The following is a 19,069-nucleotide window of genomic DNA, read 5'->3' on the forward strand; positions in this document are numbered from 1 at the left end:
GTGAAACACAATTTAAAGTTAACCAAACTTGAAAATACATCTTCAGATAACTTAAGATATTGAGTTAAATTAACGACTGTCCAGTGACAATCATGACAAATAAATGTGTATCTTCTTACATTTGATGATGTCTCTGAGGAGTCAGTTCTTCATTTCACATAAAGTGTAGCAGCAGTGTCACAGGATCAGCATAGAGACATACCATGAAGCAACTTGTAGCACCTTTATAAAAAACTATAAAAGTGTGATGGGTTAAAAACTGAAATCAATACTAACCTCTATCATAGTTAGAATGTTTTTAGCTATTGCAAAAAAAAATCATGTTTTGAACTGCTGACTGACTTATCTTAAAATGTATTAAAGGCACGCAACAAGTTTTCATGATGTATGTTTTCTACAAACTATAAAAAGAAAAAAGGTCTCAAACAATGCACGCTGGGAAGTCAACCAATATGCTGATAATTTTTTCTTATTCAACTTATTTGTATGAGCTGATTGAATTTTGCACACAACATTCATCCAGCTCATCATTTCAAGTCAAAAGACCTCAAGTTAAAATAACTCATCTTAAGTTAAGATCATTTCCATAAATGACTTTTTACAGTGTACGTGTGTGCAGAAATCAGACATGGGCACGGGAGTAATTAGAGAGACAGACCAGCTCATGAAAACTCAGCTATGACTTCACAGAACACGGTCGCATGGACGTCATTTGCAATTTAGCTGAACACAAGGCAGAAAAAAGTCATAATGCATTCTACCTTTAACCTATTAACACCAATGCACCGCCTCGAGCACTGTCTGGAATACTTGTTTTGCTGCATTATGCATGTATGACTAAGTCATGTTGGATGGCTATTTTTTTTGCGTCACAACGGCCAAATGTTCTGACTCCAAGCATGACCGCAGAGGCTCAAGGTGGTGGACACGGCGTACTACAGACGTCTGGAAAGCCGTTGGGCTGAGTGTGACATCAGCAAACGGCACTCGGCGGAGCAGGAGAAGCCCTTAAACATATTTCTGCCTTGGCCTCTGCTCAAATTCACACTTAAACAGCAGAACAAACAATGACAGGGTGGGGAGGAATTGCAGACACCTCACCCAGCATGTGTGAAAATAAATCTGCTCAAGGGTGGAGACCTGTGTGTCTTCAACAATCATGGAAATTGCAATGGCCACGCCACAATGGAGGGGCTATGTGCGTTTTAATAAAGGCTTTTCATTACACCACGTGCGTGTCATTCACTCGCGGGCCATTTTCTGTAAAAACCTGCCACGATACAAACAGGATCTGCACTGAAAATGTGCGCCATCAGTTTCATTGTTCTTGATCTCTGCGCTTGTCATCAGACAGATTAATTGCATTTTGCCAAGTGATAGAGCAATTTAACATTGTGTCTAACCACATGATAATATGTGGAGTGGGACATCAAAGGGCAATTGTTGCTTTCAGGGGCTCTTTTGAGAGCTGAGCCGCTGCCTCTGCTCCGTCTAAACTTAACCACATCTTTGACACTGATTATGGAAAATCTGATCGGGAGATAAACCTTTTCTCCTCAGAGGGAGAGTAAGAACAAAAGGCAAAATCCTCCATCACTCAGACTCACTTTCATCGCGTCAGGTTTCCACAAATACGATTGGTTGCATCAATAAGTGTTATTGGAGGTGGTTGTTAAGATACAAACAGAGACAGGGGGAGAAGAAAAGAGAGCAGCAGCGGCCACAGAGGGAAGCTGGAAAGTCTATCATCTCACAGGTTTAGATGCTGTTTGCCTTGTATTGTGTGCCAGCCTCCGCTGTCCCCCCAAGGACGCTCGCGCTCTTTCCACAGACACAGTCACAACACGCACAATGCCACACAGTGTGTTGCTGCAGGATATGAATTTAAGCAGGTGAAGGAAAACAAGACTTGTTTCTCTCCTGCTCGTCTCAGACAGAGAGGACTCATAACAGCAAGAACATGAATACGTGAACATCCCTTTTTCCCATACAGCCTCAGAAAACAGATTACTCAGTGGTGGTGATGGTGCAGCAGGGAATAGACAGTGGAAGGCCTCATTGGGTTGTGATGATCCAGCCCTGTACTGACGCAAACCATGTCGGGTTCACGTGGGACCAAATCAGTCTTCTCCCACTATGCGTGTCTGCCACTCTTCCTCGTGAATACACACCTCTGTGCCTCGATTTGACCCCCATATATCAGTCAGTCGCCCTCCGGATTAATGATATGGAACTACTGAAGCACACATAAACCTTAAAGACTTATTGCCTACTGCATGAAAGGAAATGATGAGAAATCCAGGCGGCACGGCGACAACCAACAAACTTTATTTTCTACCTGATGCAGAGTTCACACTCACCTGAGGACAGAGGATAACTCAAGTGTCAGCAGCTCGCACCGAGCCAGATCACGCGAAGAACCAGGCTAGTAATGTGGCATAAAGAAACATCTGGGTGACAACAGCTCATCTGTCTCCCCTTGTGGAAGCGTACGGTGATTCATGAGCACCCAATTTGAACCATACACAGACGAGAGCCTTCCAAGATCACACGCACATAAATATTCTGTCGAAAGCCTCGAGCACAGAGGTGACCTCATCTGTGACAATAATTTACATTTCAAAGCTCGCAAAAACAACTTTAACGGCTTGTTTTCTCTTTCCTCTCTGAAAAATGTGACACACAAAATGTGGTTTTGACTGTTTTCCCAGTTCTGCATGGAAAGGGTCTGGAGTTATCATCGCAGACGAGATTCCAGAGCAGGTTCTTCAGGGAATCTGTTTCCAGGCTCCGACTGAACACACAGGGGCAGCGAGGACGACAGCGAGAGTGGAATAAAAAGACGAGAGAGAGAGAGAGAGAGAGAGCGATGGATGTGGGAGGGAGAAAGATGGAGGAAAGATGGCTGAGGAGCAGACAGAAGGGTAAACAAAGCATAGGTAAAAGAGATTAAGGAGATATGTGAATGATGGGGGTGCTGCTGACAAAGAAACATCCAGGTATAAGGAGCCAAGATAAAATTGTATGGGGGTGGAGAGGAGCTTATTTAGTTAGCAATGCAGTCAGAGCTCCCAAGCATTTTGAGGTAAAGCAGCCAAAGTTGGCACAGTCGCTGAGTTGTAAACAAACCACCGCATCTAAAGTCCCCTGATATAAGCATAATGTATTTTCATCCTCCGGGTTACCAACACAAACGCAGTGATCGTGTTCTGCCCCGTTTTATTTTTTCACAAAGGAATTTAACAGATGCAGTCTCGAGCCGCAGGGGGCTGGTTGGTAGTCGCAGCACATGTTGTTGACCTCGTCTGCACCCCCAACAAAACCTGGACCGGTCGCTGTATCTGATGCCTTTGAAGTGCAGACAGACAGACAGACAGACAGACAGGCGACCAGGGCACACATTTAAATCATCGCACGTGCCAGCGGGAACACTTCATTAGCTGGCATTGCTTATAAAAAATAGAAAAATAATACATAAAACATGTGTCTCTCAAGTTGTTACTCATACTGTTAAGAAATTTCCCCCCAATTTGTACCACTCTGCGTCACGCCCCAGGGTTCACGCTGTGTAATCAGCTGTGATGATAGAAATGAACACCAACAAACGCATGTCTGTTGCCATTATAAACAGCCACTTACTGTTTCATTTACTGCAGGTAACGAATGTTAACAAAGACAGCATTCAGGTGAGCGGTAGCTTTTGTCCACAAAAATAAAAGAGGTGATGAAATAAAATTAAAAAAAACAGGGTGTATGGCACATGCTAATATGCTAACATGCTAATTATTACATTTAGCAAGTTTAACGTTTACCGTGTTCACTATCTTATGTGTGTGTATCAGCTAAAGTTAAACAATACATCGGTTGGCTGATATTGTTGTATCACAGATATATCAATATATGCTGCCTTTATTGTGTCTTTTTTGTGAGGACATTATAATGCAGAAAAAGGTGCCAGGGATAATTTATGAATATGAAATTCGACTTATGTTTACCTTTTTAGTGCACTGGTGTCATTTTAGCCAATAAAAGTTTTTGTTAAAATAACCTGTCTCAGTTACATACTGTATCTTTGTCACAAGTCTTTGATATTTGAGGGATCACTGCCAAAAATGCATCTATATATTGGCCAATATGTCGATATAAGAATCTTTTACATATTAATATCAGTATTGGCATCAGCTCCAAAAATCAAGTGTCAGTCGTTTTAGCATGCTTGACATTTGCTAATTCACATTTAATATGAAGTACAGCACCTGTGACAATAACCTTATTTTTGTTACTAATTTATTTTCATGTTCAGGTAATTTCATGCCACTTATACAAAAACAGTATCACAGCATAATAATGCAAGTGCAACCTGTCAAAGAGCAATTCACTTTTCAAGCAACAACATGTAGAAATTGGCATTTTGTGTGATTTGGCGCCCCCCACAGTGTCTGAGTGCAACACCACTGTCGTTAATACAAATACGGGGTCTGTAACAGTTTGTCAGATGTAATGTAGGTTCTAACTACAAACAAAACTAATTACATCATAACAATGTTATGTATTGGAAACTTGCATGCTGAAGTAAGCATGTATGTAACGCTGTGATCATCTGACCCTCTCGCTGAAGTTAAATATTGCAGACACAAGTGATAGAGGGGCAGAGTGGCTGAGAAAGAAGTCCTTTTCACACTGAGTCAAGCAGCGCTGACTTAAAGCCGCTCCAGTGTGTCACCTCATACAGCACACTGTCACTGCAGAACCAAAAGAGGCGTGACAGCACTCATCATGACGTTGTGATTGAGATCCTTACCCACCATGCATCATGGAAAGTGACAAAGACACGTTTTTCGCTCTAAATTACATAATTACATAACCGCCATCAGTACCCTGTCTGCTGCTGCTTTCTGGGGGAAAATTCACTGAAGTCTTGATCGGGAGGGATTTTTTTCAATAAAAGTTTCCAGAGACAGTAACTACAACATCACAATAGTGGAAGGAGACAGAGACATGAGTTCAATCGTGTCACGCAATCATGCTGCTTTTCAGGCAGAAAAGTGACAAAGAGTCGGTAGGACAGACAGGATGACGGAGGCTTTTCCACGTATGGATGCAGTATTTTTTTTCCTCATCAACAGTTCTCGACTAAAATCTAAAACACAACATTTGTAAGTGTGAAACCAAGGAATATTTTGACGCGACACTGGGACATTCTCCAGCCGATCCATCATCTTCTTCTAGCGCTAACAAAGTGGAGAAGAAGTCACAACAGAACGCTGACAACGTAAAGAAACGTTAAACAGCGTCCAATGTAAAGTTTCAACATAGCCGCAGTTTGCATATAAACAAACATTTCTGCTGGTAAAGTCAGGAGATTACCAGGGTCTATCCTGTGGGGGACCATGAATTGTCTGTTCCAGATTTACAGGCAGTCCATCCAATAATTGGTGAGATATTTAAGCCTGAACCAAAACGGTAATTTGGTTGGCTGAAAATTTGTTGTGTAAGATTTGTTTTTTTTTTTTTTTGTCAACAGCTTCTTTTATCAGTAGGGGAAAGCTGTTTTTATTGAAGGTCTTTCCACTGATGTATTCTAAATGCTCCCTCTTTCCACTGGCAGTGTCACGTAAACCCTGGCAGCTGACTTTGTCTCCCCTGCGTTGGATCCAGTGTTACCGCCCGACTGCTGTCAGGAGCCACAGGCCAGACCGACAGCTGCTTGGAAAGACTCTCAGGGGTCCAAACAGAACCTTAGCTGGGGTCCTGTGGGTCTCTGTGACTGTAAATCCTTATCCATTCTATGATATCCCAAATGTTCCCTGATACGCTCACTGCCACAGACTGCAGACTACACCTACACTGACCCCAACGCCTACTACAGCATGCCATTCCAGAGACTATTATAAATTTGACAACATAAGTAATCACTGTCGAAAGAGTGCAAACACGAATACTTCTTAATGTGTGTGTGATTCATTGATGGGAAACAGCAACTGAGCGGGTAGAAACATGTTTCTCTTGGATAGTCATGTTAGGTTAATATTATGAGCAACTGTTGTGTGTCTGGCATGGGTTGAATTCAGGCTAATAAGAACGGTACTACTGTTGTGTTGCTTCATCGTAGTAAGAGTGCTAGAGATACGTTACCTGATGTAGAATGCGTGCATTTGTGCAAAATCCACGCTGCAGCAGTGGTGCTAATGTAAAATCAGTGCGCGCTGTTCCCCCACAGACACAGATATGCGTTGTATATACAGCAGTGTTTCCGTCTCCATGACAGCAAATTCGACTTGCCCACATGTCATCAGGTGGCTGATAATGAACACATCTTGTACTGATGATGTCACTACCTCCATACAAAGGCGAGCGCCGGCATTAAAGAGCGTGGAAGAGACTTTTCATTCGCAGAAGAGCTCTGTGTTGAGTTAGGGATTAGGGGGGACTTAGAGTGCCAGTGTCACCTCCAAATAGTTCCTCCATCTTTTAAAGTCACATAAAAAGTTAAATATATGCACTCGGGCAGCAACGAAGACTTTGTTACATTGTTTTTTCCATTCGGATTCAATAGCCAAGAAAAATATGGCATAACCAGCAGTGCTACATCAAAGTCAGGGAAAGAGAAAGCGAATGGAAGGGAGGAGGGGTACGGCTCGTACTGCTCCTGTGTACCCCGCTCCCTCTTCCCGCCCTCTGGCAAGTAACATGCACGCACTGCCTCAGTGCACCAGCGCTGAAGCTGTGAGCTGGGACAGCAGCCTAACTATTTAGCCTCGGCAGCCATACACCCTTCACGCTTGACACTTCTCCCTGCAGTCCCTCAACACATTAGCATAACAAACTTTCCACTTGAGGTAGTTCACTCATAGTTCTCATGGATAAGCAGGGTCTTTGAGGAGTGTCTGTTTTCTAGTGGACGGACGGCCACCGGTGGGACAGCTGCTACAGTCTGTATGTGTCACTGGAGGCAAGGGCGGCCTTTCTGGTCTGGAGGGCTCTCGTAAAGTGTGAAAGGGCCTTTCATGTTACCTGGCTCAGAGCAGAGCTCAGGAGATCTTTCATGGTCACAAGTCTTTGCTTTTCTCAAACCCTGCTCTAATGCAAGACCTGGTTCTTATTCATTTCAATAGATATTTATTCAATATCTATCCTAAAATTCTTCCAATATATAAGTGAGTGAGTGAGTGAGTGAGTGATCAGGTAGACTTTCATCAGCAGTGGTGGTTGTTTAATGGTGTCCTAACCACCAGGGAAGCTATTAACCACAGGATCATTTGTGTTTATTCACCCTACTCATGCAGTGTTTATCCACCACAAACAGCCAGATTACTTTACTACATTAGCCGTGAGCTAACGTTAGTCAGCATGGCACACGAGGAGAGAGAGAGAGAGTGTGTGTGTGTGTGTGTGTGTGTGTGTGTGTGTGTGTGTGTGTGTGTGTGTTGGTGTGTGTGTGTGTGTGTGTGCGTGTTTTCTAAATTCCCGATCCGGCTCCATTCAGCAGTCAAAGTAAAGTAATGTAACATAAACACCTAAACAGCGACAATGGAGATCTTCTCTGCGGATCAGTGTTTCAGTCAGGTCGTTAAATGGAGACTGAAGATAAATCCACTTAATGGTCCTAAAAGTGAGAGTTGTTTTAATCTCAAAATGTTGTCCTCTCTCTGTCAGTAAACGGCTCCAGATCAGAGCAGAATCTGTTAATTCCTCAAGTCTGTCATAGCCCCCGACACTCTAGCCGGCTCTAGAGGCTCCACCCCACAAAGCACTCTGCAAAATGATTGTGTTTTGTTTCGATAGATAGCCCCCAGCGCCCAAAATTTCATATTGTACATTTTACATCTAAATCAAGCAGCTGGTCATTTTCCCTCAGGAGTAGGTGGAGACCAAAACAGAGCTAAAAGGAGAGCGACTCACATGTAGCAAGTGGCTAAAATGACAACTCCAAAGGAATCTTGCTCACAATAAACGTTTGCGTATGTGTAATTTTACATTAGCAAGTATTTCCTAAATCCCATCCATTAGTTTACATAAAACCGACAGACAGTTAAAAACCTCTATTAAAAGCACTCCAACAATGTTTTGTTTTTGTTTTTTTTTCAGAAAATGTCCCAAAATCAAGTAAATTGATGCCATTTGTAAGATTTTGATCTCATCGTTATTCAATTCGTTATATTTTTTTTAAAGCATATTGTTATTGTTATTGCTCCTGACGTGGATGACCATAAATATCACTACTTATTATGACCTGGTTGATGAACGAAGGAATGAGAGAAGGAAGATGTCCAGACAGCCTTGCTCAGAGTTTTTTGTTTGTTTGTTTTGAATCTAATAGACACGCATATCGTCTGCCCTTCAAATACAGCACTTGTGCTGTGTCTAAAGAATGGGAAGACACACACATCCTCCTCCTGATACATATCATACAGTGAATATATTGCATCTCACATCCCTATGTTACGCAAGTTCTCTTTCTGGTACCCTCAGTTATGCTGTTGCACCTGCAGGCTTGTGGTGTAACATACGCTGTAACCTTGACAGATAGAGACGAGGCTCTGTTTCTTTATTTGTTTTCCGGTGTTGAAAACTGTGAATTCTGCTGAACTCTCTGTTGTGAACTTGTGTGACTGGTCGTGCCGAGGATAGCTGGGGTCAAAGCACCGGCTAGATAATCCCCATCCTTGCGCACAGCTAACGTCTGTGTTCGACCCTTAATAGAAAACAGACACCCATTAATAGCAGATTCCTGCCTGTGATTAATGATATTGATTCAGTTTCCCAAGCCTGTGTTTTTCTCCTTCTGAAATGTTTCATCAGTGTTGCCATGGCCAATTAGTCTGATTGCTCCGCGCTGGCATCAAAGAGCGACTGGGAGAACGGGCCTGATGGGTCCTGGGCTGAGTGTTCGACATGCAAAAGAAGGAGTGGAAAACAAGCCTGATGTCTCTCATTAGAACCTTTCTCACGTAATCAAACAAGACTTTGGGAAAATGTCAGCTATTTCAGCTATGCTTTTACGTCTGCTCGCATAAACGGCTACACGGACTGAAATCCGCCTTAAATGGCCACCAGGGGGTTGAGATAAGAGAGATCTCCCTGATGCTGAGGCACAGAGGTGCAGAGGTGGGGGGGATGACAGGACTGTTAATGCAGGTGTCACAAATCACCTTTTATCATGCAAATTCAAATGTAACGTGGTTGATTGGGAGACAGTATCACATGTCTGGAGAGATTAAAATGGAAATGTTTTCACAATAAATCACTCATGAGGAAATGTCACTCAAAAAGCAAATGTCATTCAACAAGGGGATTTACAGACGCTGCACCGAAAAGGACAAGTGGAAACGATCAGCGGCTGAACAAGGAAAGAGTCTGACCGACGAACCACAAACACCTACGGCGTTCTTCTTCTCTCAGCATTCACATTGTGCTGAGCCACTGGACCGACCGCACCTGGCACAGGTACACCCTCTCATCCATGCATCATTTTCCTATTCCATTCATTTCAAAATACATCACGGACATGAATATTACGAAAACAATACTCTGTAAGCTGTGATGACTCAACGGGATTGTCTGATTTTGACCCTAATTTGTCTATCAAAATTTTTTTCCACCAATACCTCATCTCACATGCGGGCCAAAACCAGTCCAGTATCAGTGCTCTCTTCTTCCAATATTAAAAATCCATGCACATTGCCTGAACGTGCATGGCTGAACATGAATGGACAAATGTTTTGTGCACCTTCATACAGAGGAAAGATACTGCCAATGAAATAAGACAACAACAAGCATTAAAGCGTTTGTAATCATTTTATTGGGGTGTCAAGTTTCCCCAAATCCACAAACTGATTCAGTATCTAAAATAAAACGTTTTCTTTCCGACACTGACAGCAAAGCCATTGTAAGATCGCGTCCAGACTCGTTAAGATCAGCAGCTCGTCAGTTTTTATCCCCAAACAACTGTCAGTTACATTTTCAAATTCTCTTTTAAAAAGACAGCTTGACTTTATCCTGGTGGTTTGATGCAGGTTCGGTTCAGAAACAGTTCAATTAAAGGGATATTCCGGCGTAAATTTAATCCATGGTCTAACACACCGTGACAGCGAGTAAGACCCCCCCTCGAGAGATCAAGTTTTCCGACCACTAGCTTATGTAGTTTTAGCAACCTCAGAAAAGACAGCGCGATAACAATACACTGCAGCCATCAAAAAGCCACTCATAGCCACAAATAATGCTCAGAACAGCACCAAACAGTACAAATAGGGTCCCAGCACATCGAGGCATCAAACATCTGCTAGCTTTGCTGGATTTCTATTGAAAAGAGAACACAACTCACCACTCTCCTCCAGCAGCTTGCTCATTATGGGGAAGCCCTGACGAGTCGATTACCGAGTGCGGTTAGAAATGCTCAATTCCGTTCTTTTCCCTGTCAGCTCTCGATGATAACTTATAAACCTGTAGGCAAGACGAATATTAACTTTGATTGCATTTCCATGGAGTAATAAACATTTTCATTCTTGAGCTGCGGAACTCTACTGCACTCGATAATCGACTCGTCAGGTCTTTCCCACGACGACATCTGCTGCAGGAGAGTGGTGAGTTGTGTTGTCTTTTCAAAAATAAACTACAAAAAAAAAAGATAGAAAATTCAGCTTGTTTTCTCAACTCTGCTGCTGTGTCATCTGTGGAGTGTTGTTCTGTTTCCTAGGATACGCAAAAAATAATACCAGTAGAATAACAGATCCTGATTTTGATGTTGATGGTCACGAATAAAACACTCATTTCGATTTAAAGTCACAATGTTTTTCATATCAACAATGGATCAGATGACTTCATGTGACGATAAGAGGTCGCACATTGCAATGAACCCACAGAGAATCATCCCCTAATGCTGCAGTTCCCCTCAGATTGAGAGATCACCTTAGCCTCTTTCAGGTGAAGCAACTGTAATCTGTTATTATAACCAGTAAGTCGACACTGTCTCATTAATCTGTGAACTAATAACAAGACAACCCTATCAAATGTGTGTGGCGCATACACCACCTTTGTCTTCACTGTTACGGTCACAGTGTGGTTGGGTTTAGGCAACAAAGCTACTTGGTCAGATTTACGAAAAGGTGACATTAGCTCTGTGACATAAGTGTGTGTTAACTCAGAAACATCACTTTGGGTCGAAGGGTATTTGGGACACAAGGGCTCAGATAAGAATAACATTCTTTAAAAATGGTCTGTGATGTGATTGGTAGGCATTTTTATAAAAGGGATCGTATGGGGTCAGAGTAAAAAGGTGCAGAATGGCAAGTCATATTTTGTTTACTCTCATCTGTTAGTTTATACTTCAGCACATTTTTGACTGATTATGTTTTTAAGAAGTGGCGGGGACATGTCACCACGGTTCCCAGAGGTTTTCAAACGGGACAAAGACACTGGCCTGCTGGGTGAAAGCCCTGTGTGTTTGTTTGACCCATCTGTCAACCCCAACCTACTTGGACTTTGGCTCTTTATACTACGTCACCTCACATCCTTTTATCCGTGGTATTTGAACGCATCTGTTTTATAAACAACTTAATGGCAGGGATTGGCGTATCACCTGCATACAAAATTGGGCTTTGGCGTATGCGCCGCACGCAATCTGAAATGTCCAAAGTTGTGTTATTAGTATGCAGATTGAAGCAACTGGGCAGGACATCCAGCGAAATATTAAGCAAATAAAACTGCTGCATGTCATTTCCCACACACTCTGACATGATTATATTTGTCACATGTTATGGAAAAGTGCATTTCAATCTCTTGTTTACCGATCCATGTTGCTTCCCATTACTTGATACAATTTCACAGAGACTCTCATCAGAGATTTGCTTCTGTAATGTGCAACCAATTAAAGTGAATTACCTTAGCACACAAGCTGCAGCGCATGGCTCAGGAACTGTTTCTATTGGCTTTGCTGAATGAGACTGAGGGAGCATGTTTGGTGTGTGAACGGAGGCTGAGGGGAGGTGGGGACTGGATGAAGGGAAGTAACCGTGGATGTTCAATAATAATTCAGCCGTGAGAAAGGAGGCTTTTTACATGTTTGGTAAAGATATGACATTAGTAGTTAGTTAATAGTTTTGAAAGAAAACAAAATCAGCCATATATATATGAGTAATTTTCTCTCTTTCATCCTGCATCCAGTGAATCGAGCTAATAGCCCCCAAAACACTGAATAAGACCAAATCTGCTGCTTCCTGCCAGAATCATCTGTGCTTTACAGCCTGAGTGGCAACAGAGTGCATTTTAATGGTGCTGAAATTTGTGCAACATGTGGTTCACAAGTAACATACCAGAAACAGGAGCGGGGGCGGGGTGGAGGAGGGGGAAACAGGCACTTCCTATAAGCAAAATGGTGCACCGTCATGGTACAGCGGCTCCCTCTGAACACGCGGATTGCATCCTACTGAGCAAATCCAGTGTTTGTTGCACACCGTGAGCCTGAACCGCTAACAGGGCTTTATCGATTCAGTAATGACATTCCCGTCCACTCTATCTCCACAGGGTGCCCCACCCTAACTCAATCCAGATGAGCTCCATCATGTCATACTTGGAGGGGAACCAATCTTACATGACAGAAGTGGGTGGGTATTTCTATACTTCTGATAAAAATGGGGAGAGTAGGAAAAACATTTCTAAGGGGACACTCTATTAAAGAAAAGGCATGAGGCCTTTTCCACAGCTGTTTTGCACATTGGCCTGAGTCAAGCGGCGCGGCTGGTAATGGAGTGATAGGCAGTGTGGAGGCTCGCTCCACTGAGGGCCGTTTTACGCTTTTCAGGGTGTTGAAGAAGTACACTCGCAGGACCGCACACACTCGCAGCCCTGTTCTGTTTGTTTCTCACACATACGTAGACACCGTCCAAAGGCGAAAACAATCAAAGGCAGACAAGAACAGCTACATAAACATTTGCGAGACCTTCATTTTAAAATCCGCTTATAAAGAACAATTTAACACCCACTGAAAGTCAGCTGACCTCCTGTGGTCTAACTTTTGACTTTGACTGTAGTGACGTTCAGGTGCACGTCAGAACCCCGTGACATCACCGATGGGCGTGGTTATAAATACAACAAACACATTTCTGACCACACCCGGTGTGACTTTCAAAAGAATGGTAAAAATGTGTCTCTTCAGCCAATATAAAGTTACATTATAACACCATGTTGAACACCTGGTGTCAACATGAACAAGCTTGAAGAGGAGACAACACTGATATATCTCACCGTTTAAGTTGATCTGGCTAAGCCTATTAGCAAACCTGGTCTATTTATGGACATTATCCATTGTTAAAATAAAAAATATTGATCACACTTACTTTAAGTCCAGCCTCTTAAAGTTCTTTGGTGTAAAGTCAGAAAGGTGAACAGAGTCTATACTGACATCACATCACAACACGCATTTTTATCAAAGAAACAAGGTTGTTCGGGGAACCAACTGTTTTGACTGTCATCTCTCTGTTCAGAGAGCAGTGACTAACTTCTCTTTTCCATGACTCCAGTACATCAAGTCCATTCGGCAACCGCTCAGCCTGCAAACACCTCAGACAGCTCGATAGTCTTTGTGGACTCGCTCTGTCCACCGGTCCCCACAATTTAACTGCCTGGCGTGCAAGAAAACTCGTTACACAAATGTGTACTTCAAAGTTCATTAGGATTCCTGAGCTTCGCCTGCGCTGATTGCCTCACTGCTACATTAGAGTCAGGAGCCATGCTGAAGCGGGCTGTAAAACAACAGTGTGACTGTAATGTTTAATGCAGTTTCTGGTGTTTGCAGTGCTGCACAAGACTTAATGTTTCCTTTCCCCACAGCCAAGCCTTGTTTCAGTGCATGCTCCAGTGATTTTGCATTTTCACTCAGCCCCTCTTTTCCAATACAGACACACATCTAGTATCATCCGTGTCACATGTGATTATATGAGCAGTTGGACAAACAGACTGTGTTGATTCACTGTAAAGGTAGAGAGGGATAAAAACAAGATCATCAAACAAGAGGGACCAGGTTAGAGCAGCACAGAGTTGCTGACTGGCGCCCCGGGGCCAAGTACACCTCTGCTTGTACTTCACCATACTTGGCAGCTTTCACTGCTTTCTGAATGAATTAAAAGCTTTGAGTGTCAAAACTCTCCCTTTCTTGTTTATTGTTAAACCCTGTATAGTTTATTCTAATCTGTAATTTATACCTGCTTGACTTGTTTCATGCAGTTCTTGGACGCACAGGTAACGGAGGCAGTCTGAGGCTGGACTGCACCATCAAGCATTAACATCTAAACCTGATTATTTCTTGGTTCAAGTCATGTTCTGTTGCACCAAACGTTAAAACTAGTTGAAGATTAAGAATTATTACATTTAAGCCTCTTTTTAAACCTCAGTTTAGGATTTTGTCTAAACTTAGATTAAATCTAATTCTGCTCCACCAAAACTCCAGCAAACTAAAGTGTAATCCAGGATTTACTTTAAATTTACCCTGGAGGTTTAAATTTAAACCTGACTGCCCTGCAAAATGAACCGAGCAAAATTATCAGGTTACTGAAACAAAATTAAGGGACAGACTCAAACAAAATGAGGTAAATTTTATGAAGATCCCAGTTCAGTAAATTCTGGAGTTGAACAGACGACTGGACTGACCGTCAGACATGTTTACATGAATCAACTTTGCTTTAGTAAGCAGAGATTCATTTTTAACAACGTAACAGAACTCTGCTTATGTTTTAATTGGATTTACTCATTTAAACCATGTTTTACTAAACTCTGATTAGAGCCAATCTTAGATCAAATGAATCCTTGTTGGTGCAACCTAGCTTCAGAATATTGATTTCTACCACTTTCTAAGGTAATCTATGTAGAGGGGCTATATCAGAATCAGAATCATCAGAATCAGAATACTTTATTTATCCCCGGGGGAAATTGTTTTTGTTCCAATGCTCTGTGCAAAGTAGAAATAGAAATACGGCATGAATGGAAACAAGAGATAAAGATAAATATATAAATAAAATACTTAAATAGACAATAAAATGAAATAAAATGTTAAATAAGACAATGAAATAAATAAATAATAAAATAATAAAGTAGACAATCTGGAAATTTATACAATATACAGTGAATTGGTTGCAGCATTATAAACGAAATGAGAATGAGTAAATATAGTTTGTTTTGTTTTGTTTTGTTTTTACAAATAGCTATTTAAGTCCAATTATCAGAGGGAGGAGTTGTAAAGTTTAATGGCCACAGGTAGGAATGACTTCCTGTGGCGCTCAGTGGTGCATTCGGGAGCAAATAGTCTCTCGCTGAAGCTGCTCCTCTGTTTGACCAGAGCGTTGTGGAGAGGGTGAGAGCCATACTGCAGTATCTCCCGCAACTTCCACAGCATCCTCCTGTCTGACACTGCTGTCAAAGTGTCCAGCTCCACACCCACAGCTTCACTGGCCTTCCTGATCAGCTTGTTTATTTGTAATTATCTGAGAAGCACCGTCCTTCAACAAACACCAAGCATCAATGACGTAAACATAAGTCCAGCTCTGCTCATCCAGCCCACTGTCTGCTCCGAACACAGTCCACCCGTCAAGCGCAACAGCTGAAATCAGGTCGTTATGGTGGAGACGGGTCTCTGTAAAGACGTAGGCACAACAGTCTCTGACTTTCCATTGTTTGGCCATCCTGAGTCCCATTTGACCTTTTTCATTTTCCTGTGACGAGACATTAGCCAGGAGCAGCCTTAAACCAAGATGGGTTAGTAGGACTCCCATTCTGGATCTCTCGTCCTCTCTTCCCTGCAGCGGTCCAGACGGTCGGGTTGGAGTGGCGAAAGATATCGTGGGCAGCGATTGCTTCAAAGTCCGCTGTACTAAATCTAAAACCAGTATGTAGGCTATTTGTGCCATAATTACTACTTGTTTAAGCAGAAAGCCCCCCCCAAAAAATGGCGATGCATATGTAATCATTTAAAATGGCTGAAAACTGGTTTAATCCCTCCGAGATCCATGAAATCTGTTTGGTAAACAAAATGTGTGAAAGTCACACCAGCTGCATATGCATGTTTTTTTTCTCATGCAGAAAGAAAAATTTATTCATGAACGCGTTAATCATTTCACCCGCAGACACAGGTGCTCACACAAAGTTAAAGAAGAGAACAGCCAGAATCTGCAGTTTTTTGTTGTGTTTGTCTTCTTCTCATGATGGAGGATTTATACAAGTGTGGCTATTTCATTTGACTTCACGGTGCCTGTGGGAGCACTTAAAGTCAATTAATATACTGAACAATAAACAGCTTCACACAGCCATTTCAAAGAAGACGTCCGAAGTCCAGCACATAAAACACCTAAACGGTAGGTTTCAAAAAAACACTCTGACTTCTCCTGAGTGAAAAGCCAAATAACAGACAATTATCTGCTAAGGTTAGTTGAGGTCCAAGAGTTCACTTCCAGTTTTCTCTGCTGCCAAACACTAAGACTCTATTAGTTCACACCTTGTAGCTCAATGAAACATGCTTGCGCTAGTTTTACGGGTTTTGGCCAATAGTGCTCTGTATCCACACTGACCAGTAAAACTCTCAGAGTGCACAGTGGAAAGTCAAGGTAGTTGGCCCATGTGTGCAATCAGACAAAGACCGTCAGGATGGGAGAGATGCAGGCTCCCACAGCTCACCAAGCGCACAATAATGTCACAGAGTGGAGAAATGAATCCATGGAAAAGACACATAATCCTCATTACAAAGGGTTTGGCGTCTGTTTTTATGACACATGTGACTGGCGAACAATTATGTATTCTCTAATCCCATCAAACAGTCAGCAGCCAGTCTTCTGGAGGCTTAACCTTTGCAGCAATAATGGAATCTCCCGATCAAAACAGGAACATGTCAGGTTCCTCCTCTCACACTCCTTTTACACTTGATGTCCTTATTATGTTACAACAAGCACGAGTCCAACAAATTAGCACATGCATAGACCAGCACGTGGAGAACAATTCACGCATCTGTGTGAATGCACTTGAACGGAATAATAGTTGGGGGGCGTCATTACAGGAAAATTTCCGGACAGCTTGTACTTTCTGAAGTTTCAAAAGACAGGAGAATCTTCCTCTTACAAAAGCACTGTGTCTTGTCTCAGACCTCATATCTTGAGCTAAATAAAAAAGTCCAACTAAAATCCTTAACTTGATTCTTCAATCGGCACTCGTCCTGTCATGCCTGTACCTTTGTTTGGAATGTACACAAGGTCGTCTGTATCCATGGCAACGGCTACCTCACTGTAGTGGACCAGAAAAGACAGGCTATTCATTTAGATTAGGTGAGTTGGTAGAATTAATCATGTTGCTCTAAGAGGGATTATATACCCATTGACATACATGGTCAAGGAAATTCAGAGATACCTGGCTAATGTGTTAGCTCAGCATTTGTCTCCCCAGCAGGCTCACATCAGTGTTAGCTTCTCCAACAGGTTAATGTCAGTGTTAGCTTATCAAAGAGACTAATTCCTATGTTAGCTTCTCCAAGTAATTAATATCAGTGTTAGATTCTCCAACAGGTTAAAATCAGTGTTAGCTTCTCAACAGCTTAATGTCAGTGTTAGCTTATCAAACAGACTAACATCTATGTCAACTTCTCCAACAAGCTAGCAACAGTGTAGCCATCACCAATATGTGGTACTGATTAGCCTAGTCACTTCTAATATTTCAGTGGCCATCCTGACTTGATTTAAGGATAGCTCAGTTAAGACGGTTCAGTTATAGCCAAGCTAATCTCTGCCCATAGATAGGATGTGTTATACAGCCAGGAAACATGTTTCTGCAGTAGCCTACCGAAAATACGAAATGTCATCCTGAACTGAGATAACACAGGATTTCAGACTTAAGAAGTTTCCCTGTTTCTTATTTGATGTCGTCTTGCAGGATTGAATTTTACTCACTGCTCTACTTTTATTATTATTTTTCTGGTTTCTATGCCGACAGATTATTTGAGACATTTCTTGTCTTGAGTAATAAGGCTATTAGTGAGTGTCTTGCTTTGTTTAAATGTTGAGGAGGAGTGAAGAGGACAGTAAGAGGTGGAGAGGCTGGCAGCAATGGTGGAAAGAAGACACAGCGGACAATGACACACTGATGAGCCTCTGCGCAAGATGACGATTACGTACTGTAAGTGAGCACCATCCTATGCGTGCATCTGCACCAAAAAGAATGCATGAGTGTATAAGGTGCATGTGCGTATTGTCTCCCAGAGTCGTTAAGGATGGGGTTCGCTCAGTGACCCCGCGCAGGGCTCCTCCAGCAGCTTGTCAGGGTTGGCGGCTCCTACCCTGGGACCTCTGGCTCTCTTATCCAAATTGCAGTCAAGCTTCAAAAATAAAGAGCCCCTGAGACCCATTCGCCTGAGCAGGCAAACCCCGCACCGACAATGCGTCACAAACTCCACATTGACACTTTCATGGCCGATTCTTTTTTCTATTTCTTCATTTTTCTCTCTTTTTTTTTTTTTACCAGTGCTTTGACCTTTGGAGGATTTTCACAATTGTTTCCTGCCTTGTTCTCTGTTTTCTTCTTCTACATTTTCCCCCCCGATTACAGTTGTTTTGTTTTTCTGTTTCTTGTTCTCGATTTCTATGGTGACAGTGCGCTTCCCAGGAATAATGGAGGCTGGGGGATTAGGAGGCGTGAAGGCGGATGGATGGCTTTCTCATAAATAGGTAGGAAACTCCTGGAGCTGGGTGGATGGGATCAGCAGATGTGTGACATGAGCTCAGGCTCTAATTGGAGACTTTTCTATCACTCAGAGGTACAGGCAGGAAACATTCAAACAGTAAAACACCGGCACCCTCTTCTACAGACCCTCATATCGTCTCATCTGAACTGTGGGGCCACGTTGACACACCACTTAATCCCCCTTATATCCAAAAATAAGAAATACCGCACACATCTGACATCATCCGATGCCACTTGCAGGCTTCATCACAGCGAAGCTCCGTGCTGACAGGATCCCATCCAGTGCGGCTTCTAATGGCATGGGAACCACACACACCGCAAAAGCCTCAAGTCAAAACACATCAAAACACTCAGCACACAC

The sequence above is a fragment of the Sparus aurata genome, chromosome 18, assembly GCF_900880675.1.
Source record: "Sparus aurata chromosome 18, fSpaAur1.1, whole genome shotgun sequence".
Lineage (NCBI taxonomy): Eukaryota > Metazoa > Chordata > Actinopteri > Spariformes > Sparidae > Sparus > Sparus aurata.